Here is a 7887-nt window from a genome sequence, read left to right as displayed (position 1 = left end):
TTGGTACAGGCAATGCAACACAAAGAGAAGCTGGCAGTAGTTTCTAAGCAAATACAACTACCTGAGAGCCTTCATAGGGAAATAGGAGTTGCTGCAATTTCCAAGGATTATGGGCATATTATCAAGGACAGGCGATACATTATCGCCGCTTTTATCGGCAGGAAACCGCCGATAAAACGACGATAATGGCCTTGATAATATGCTCTATGAATTCCAATCGAAGCCCATGTTAGATGTGAACACATCTAACATGGGCTTCGATTGGAATTCATAGAGCATATTATCAAGGCCATTATCGCCACTTTATCGGCAGTTTCCTGCCGATAAAATCGGCGATAATGTATCGCCTGTCCTTGTTAATATGCCCCTATGTTCCCTCAAGGAATCCTGTGGAGTAATAAAAGCAGGACCTTGTGTGTTTAAATACGTGGCCCAGCAAAGAAACCAGTTGAAAACAGGGATATGTCAAGACGTTTGAAGGATATTTCCTCACATACGTATGTAGAGGTTTGACTGCAATTGCTGACCCTGTGATCACACCCACAAAGAGAACCTTGTAAATTCTAGACATTGTATTTAACAGGAACCCCAGGGAATCCAGGGAGTTGTGACTTGTGTGGATCATATAACTTTTTTAGCCAGAATGCTGCATTTATGGCCAAAATACCAATTACACACATTTATGTGACATAAACTACGATTGAACACATGTTCTATCAAATGTAGGAAAATGTGCAACAATTCAGCACATATTTATTTAAAAATGGCATCCCATGTAAGTAAATGAGAATATCTATATAGGAGATGAAGGGCGCACAACCACAACTATGTCAAGTACGTTTTGCAATCATATTGACCTGACACTCAAGTCATGTTTATTTGCTCTAGACTCACAGAGAGCCCTCTATATGTGAGCAGGAGTGTATGGAATGTATGAGTGCACAATAGGGAATGTTTATACACATAGGGCTTGATTACGATGTCGGGCGGACTTGAGTCTGCCCAACACCGTCACAGTCTCAGGACGGACCGACCTCTGGTCAGCGGCCCAGACACCGCTATTATGGCGCAACCCCACAAGGTGCGGTTGCATGTCCCCATTTCTCTATGGGAGCTTGTGCTACGGCTGTAAACCGGTTGTAACACAAGCTCCCATAGAGAAAGGTGAGACCTAAGGTCAGAGACTTTCCGACCAAGATCGTAATAGGCCCCATAGTCTTAAAGGTTCTCTCCTCAAGGTGCCATTTCCATACTCTATGTCTGGTTATTCCTATCAATGGAGACATCCTTCATCACTTTGCTGCATTGCTAGATGTTTGGAACATACACCTCAAGAAGTATTTTCTATCAGAGAAAGCCTGGCAGGCAGGTGTTGATGTTTCTGGTACCACATCAGTACTTACAATTTTTGGACACAAGGCAGTACAGTGGAAATGATTAATAAAATGAGAATTACACCATAGGTAGCCACTCTGGGGGTTCTAAAATAAATGGAACTGAGAGTAACATGCTGTATGTGTAAAGAAAGATAAAGGAATCTCTACCTAAAACGTTGAACATTAAGGGCCTCATTACCATGCAGTCCAAACCGCATCTACTGCTGTGGTCGGACTGACGCATTACGATGCATGCGGTCAGAGGCAGCAGTCGGAGAGACCGACCCACACAATCTGACAGCATTGAGACTATTGGTCCATTGGAAAGGCCTTATTTCCGCAGTTGGGATTATGATTTTGGTGTCTTACAGCCTTTCCATGTCAGCATCTCCAACATGGAAAAGCTGTCAGAAAGCAAAATTGGGGGTCCCTAGCAGGGCCCCATTCCCTTCTGGCTCCCCACATCTGTGTTCGGTGCACCCATGAACATCCCTGCACTGTGTGGAAGGCACCCAATGGGATTTTGCACTGTCTGTGGTTTCCGCCCACCCCACAGGCTCCCATTAAAAAATGTGCAGTCGCATGCAAATAATGCAGTCAGAACATTGTAATAAGGTCCAAAGGCCCAGATTTACTAAATTTCTGAGCAGTCAAGCAGCCAAAAATGCTGTGCTGTGCTGTGCTGTGTGAGAAGGAGAGAGTGAGACAGTTCCATATTTACAGAAATATGGTACTCTCCTCCACTTTCCGTGGCGCCAGGGCAGAAGTGTGCTACCATTCACCACGCACATACTTTTGCACCATAGTGCAAGGGTGTCTGCATGGGTCTAGAACAGGTTATGTAACCGGAATTGTACTCAGGTGGGCACGTTTTATCATATAATACGGGAATGCCCAATAATCCAACAGTACTGGGAGGGGGTAATGCCACAGCTTCGACAGGTATGTGGGAATAAGCTATCTCTTCAGCTGAGGCTATGTCTCCTTAACATATAGGGAGGCAACGGACTTGACTCGCTCGGAACAAACATGGGTTACCCTGGAGATGGTGATAGAGAAACAAAATATTGCCCGCAGGTGGAGGGGACAAGAGGCACCATCAGTTGAGTAATGGAAGCAGGATATGAACTTCTGCAGGGTGGCCGAAAAAATGTTTTTCATATACAGCGAATGCCCCCGGAAGTGGGATCGAATGTGGGGAAACTGGAATGCTCATAGGGGATATATGTGTACCTCTTTCTTCAATACAAAGAAATGGACTCTGGGTGAAGGGATGTGCGAGAAGTAAATATTGAAGAAATTTAATGGGGCGCAAGTGTCTGGTACTGTCAGGAATATTATTTTTAATGCAAACCTTATGAATATCTCATGGTCTGTTGAATAACTTCGATTGTTGTATGATTCCACCCTAAATAAAAAGATGTTTTAAAAATAAAAGTCTAAGTCAAAATGAGATACTACATGGGAATTCGATAATAATTAATAATTATTCATTTCTAGCAAGAATTCCACATTTCTTAGTGGATCCTCCTGGTCCAAAATATAATGGGCCAGATACTCTCTGTGCTTATATTTACTGGTACTACCGGCATCCATGACTCCAGGGATGGTGAAATGGGATAGAGTGGCCCTTTCCCGGGCCACTCATAATAAGAGCCTTAGGCCCCAATTACCATCTGGCAGTCCACGGACTTCTAGACTTGCTGGGGCGTGGCAGTGGCTTTCTCCTGGCCACCCTACTAAGAGTTGGGTGCTGGGACCCCCACAGCCCCGCCTCAACCGCCAAGGAACCGCCGTTTCCTGGCACTGTTGCGGTGGTCAGGAGGCAGTATTATACTTCAGTCCCACCAAGCATATTACGAGTTCCCTCTCTGCCGTAGGTGTCATGGTTGTTCCTCCACTTTAAACTCTGTGGCAGAGAGGAAACAAAGGGAGCCCTGCAGGGCCTCCTATGCTCTTATGCTTGAGGGTGTATAACATGTGCACCACTGTGTGCATGTACCCCAGTTCCTGCACGACATGGACTTGTCAGTCCATGCCGTGCAGGAACTGTTGTTGGCTTTCCCATTGCGCTGCCCATTTTTAGAGGCACCGCAGTTGGAACGCCTAAAACCAGCCCGCCAGACAGGAGGAAACTCTTAATCTGGCGGGCGGTCTGACACCGGCTTTGGCAGCGTGGCAGCAGGGCCGACTCAGCGCCGCACCACCAAAGTCATAATCAGGCCCTTAGTAATAATGGTTTTGCATTTGAGGAATCCCTGGAACCGGCAACACTGGAATTATTTCACCTCATGCATTCTTTAATCTGCATTTATTAAATAAATCATCACATTCATACGCATACACTCTTCTTCCCACATCACCAAGCCAACAGTTATTCATAATATATACTTCATAAACTTGCAACATATAGGCATGTTTACAATGTATAGAGCTAAACTCCAATGAAGCATGCCCCGGAACACAAATGGGATTATTCAAAGATGCTGAACATTGTCATATTTCTCGTATTCATTATGTGGAGAAGAGCTTTGAGAATTGTATTCACAACTGAGCTACAAAAGCTTTTCTGGACAAAAATAAACGAATAAATATATTTCTCAGAATATGTGGCTTAACAGGCAAAAGATGCAGGCCATCGTATTTTTATTTCATAAAGACATTTTTACTCACACAATTTTGGTCAGATTACATTTCTGAATATTGCCTCTAAAGAAGCAGCTGTCAGCTTAAATCTAAGGACTAGTTTGTTTACTGGCTGTTGTTTATATTCTTTAGAAAACGACACCAAATGGCAATAAAATCATTGTAAGTATTCTAGTGAGAATATCAATGCCCCTTGGATACAGCATACACATATTTATACATAATCCCAGCGTGTTTTTCGCCGAATTATGTTAAATATGTAAAAAGCCTTTTCTCATAATGCTAAAAGTGCTAGATGCTTCTGAGCTGTAATTTAGCATTAGTGTCAAGACAGCTTCTGAAAATAAGCCAAGGCTGCTGTTATTATTTCTAAGTGCCACTGAGCTGGCAGCATCTTATTTTGTATTCACAATAAACTTGCATGATTTCATTCACTTTTACACACGAGGAAGGCTGCTTAAACATAATGTATTGCTACTGGGTGCAGACATTTGCAAGTCATTTGTTGCTCGAGAGCACTGTCAACAGTGGAGCAAAACACAAAGACCATGCACACACAAAAAGCCTACAGTAAAAAAAAAATATATATATATTACTCACTAAATGACACAGACAAATACATTTTGGCGTGTTTTCATTTTTAGCTATCATGGCCAATTTAGCAGTAATGTGCCGTTGTAAAGTTTTCACATAATTTCAGTGTAATGCTCCACGGAGGAGCTGGATTAATATGACTTCCCCTCTGCCCCTTTATTGTGTTGTCAACTCCAGTCAGCGAAGGAGGAAAGATGGCAATCTGAAATTGGGAGTTATCATCGAATTGTGTAACCTCGCGACCACCGTTATCCTCGGCATCCGTCTGTCTCGTGCCACGCATTTCAGAAGCCTTTCAAGTACCAGCGCTGCATATTTCTCTGAGCATTTCCAGCAACTTAAGCCTAATGAACAGAGAGCGGCATGGAAAATGAGTTCATTCTGCAAAGGTCATTCCATGGGTAGCCAGAAACTAAATCCCCTCCTGCAAAGCCAACTATTCTTAGCAGAAAATGAAGTGTGATGACATTCCGAATAAAAATGTGCTCGGCCGCAGCTGGTGGTTCCCCTGCTCAGATGGTAGCACTAAGCACGTCACTCACCAGTGCGTGCTTTATAATTGTAGCCTAAACCTTGGATGCCATGTTTTAATTAGTTGAAAAATGTTTCAGAGTGTTGCATTTAATTTGTTGCTGTTTTTATGTCTACCCAGCTGTACGTAAATCTTGCCTTTAGCATTAGGTTAAGTCTGATTCGGTTTGGTTAAATTACATTAGGTTAGGTTTGGTTTGGCACAACTGGATTAGGTTTGGTTAGGAAGACTGCCACGAGGGGCAGTGGCATGAGCTAGTTAGGGTGAAAGAGCAGTTAGCAAGAGAAACTACGCACGTGATTGTGTGCGCCATCTTGTGTATGGTCAGTTTTTGGCAGCTACTGCTGCCGGCGACATTTACTCCTAGCTTTTGTTTTAGGGTATCCCAGTATTCATTTGCAAAATCTGTGTTCTGGATGCATTTGAAACAAACGGGTGTGTACTGTATTTTGGTGCGTTTAAAGCTTAACATTGTTCGAATGCATTTTCGCAAATCTCAAATTCCTTGCCCTTGCATGTTTTAAACTAGAAATTAAGCACTGTTTGCTGATCAGGTCCCTTAAGAGAGAGGAGGGAAGGGAAATGTTTGGAGCTCAGGTAGGAAGGAAAGAATGACTAAAATTAGACAATATAAAAAATATTTGTTAATCTTTTACCGATCATGATTTGGATTGCAGAACCATCCTCGAACGGACTATGTATGAAACACAAAGAATGATTTCTTTCTGGAACATCTTAGTAGCCAGGGCTTTACATTGAAAGATAGAAGTGCTGAAACTAGCCACAGGACCTGTTTGCTTCTGAGAAGTGCCAGTACTCTCCCATCACATTTATTGCAGCAGTGCTGAGAAGTGCTGGTATTCTCACTTTGAAATCAAAGTGCAAGGACTGAGTACTGGACAGTACCTGCCCATTTAAAGCACTAACAGGAGCAAGTTATTTTGCTTGCTTACCGGAAACGAAAGCAGGCTGAGCAATGATCTCATACTGGCATCCAGAAGGCAACTAAAAAGAGAATAGTTGCTATGAATGAAACTGCAAGTAAATACGAAAATGTTTTTTTGTAATATCAATTCGATGTGATATTTGAAAATAGCATATTACCAGTCACATATATACTTTTCATGATTCTTATTAAATTGCTTTTCTGTCACTGAAACTTCAAATATATTATTCGAAGCCCAAATGTCCCTGAATATGCGTCAGCCTGTGGGCCACGGGGCTCGGAGTTCACAAATAAGGGCAAATGGCTTCAAAGGGCTTTATATTCCTAGGCCAGTTTCCTCATATACGTTATAGAAAGCAGCACATTAGAGGGCCTATTCTGTGAAGTATGCCACAGATGCTGCTGCATTTGTGCAGCGTCGATGCACAGCTGCAGGCATGCAACATGAAAAGGGTCTTCACAAAGGTTTGAAGCACTGTGATGGGCTGATGCTTCTGAGGTGGAAAGTGCCTCTCAAAACAGATAAACGTGACGTACCCAGCCCGGGATCTGCCTTTGAGTGTGACAGCCCCTGTGAAAATGATAGAGGAAGGCCTTATTTCAAATTCTAAACAATTGTGTTACAGTGAAAGACAAAGAATGTGGCATGCTTGAAAGACTGGGATTTCATTTCCCGATCCCAAATGGTGCCCTGATTCGCCATCTTCATTGTGAAGTCCACAGATTTGAAGGACATGCCACAATAACAAAGAAAGGGCAATACGCGGATGCTATAGTAACTTTACCACTATCAGGAGATACAGCTTTACTGTGAATTTAGAGTTGTTGGCCTCTAAATGAGGTGTAGGTCGTTGTACAGTTGTAAATGAAATTTCCTCTGCATTGTGTGCGTGGCCCCAACCAGCGTTACTTTCAGAAATCCATCATGATATAATATCCAAATGTAGGGAAATATTAAAAATGCCTGATAAAAGATACCACATATTTCAGTATTCAACGAATAATTTTTTACAGAATATGACCGAATAGGGGCCATTTTATGAATATCTTCAGTGCTCATGAGCAAACCGAGAAGGGGTTCGTTCCTGCACCCGTTTTTACCGAAGTCATCCTGTCTACAGTGCGCATACTAAATTGGAAAATCTCTGAGTTAGCGCATGCACTGCAAACTGCACAACTTGGAAAGGCAGAGCAATGGTTGTCTCTGGAAGATGCAGAGGCCAATGGTATAACATATTGACTCCTCCCTCTCCTGCACAATGTAATGAGAGGTCCCTAATTTTCCCATATTTCACAAATATTAGCCTTGGGCTGAATGGGTCCCCTCTAATTGGGGGCCCCCAGAAGTTTTGGGGTGGGCACTGTGCCTCAGGCTGTGTTGCTGAAGTGAGTTCCTTCCACTAGGCAAGACAGCTCACAGGAAGTAGGTGGTTAGCATACACTTTATTGTACAATCTCTTCAAAAGACCTCATCCACCAAGAAGCTGGTAGTAACTGTCACTCCCACAGTCTTCCAAATTCCATCCTGACAACCACCCACGTTCTATGTGCTGAGCTCATCACATAGCAACTAGTGCAACACCCTTTACGAAACATACTGAACACCACATCACCTCCCCCTCATTAATACACAACATAAAAATAAATAGAAATAAAACAATAAGAAACAATAATGCTGAAGAATTCTGATGGGACACTTTCTGGTGGGCGAAGAGGAATCTTCCTTTCATGAACAGGTCTAACCTTCTCCCTTTGCACAGCATGTACCTTTGTACCACCAACATCATTAGGTT

Source organism: Lissotriton helveticus, chromosome 4_1, assembly GCF_964261635.1.
Source record: "Lissotriton helveticus chromosome 4_1, aLisHel1.1, whole genome shotgun sequence".
Taxonomy (NCBI): Eukaryota; Metazoa; Chordata; class Amphibia; order Caudata; family Salamandridae; genus Lissotriton; species Lissotriton helveticus.
This window is presented reverse-complemented; position numbering follows the sequence as displayed.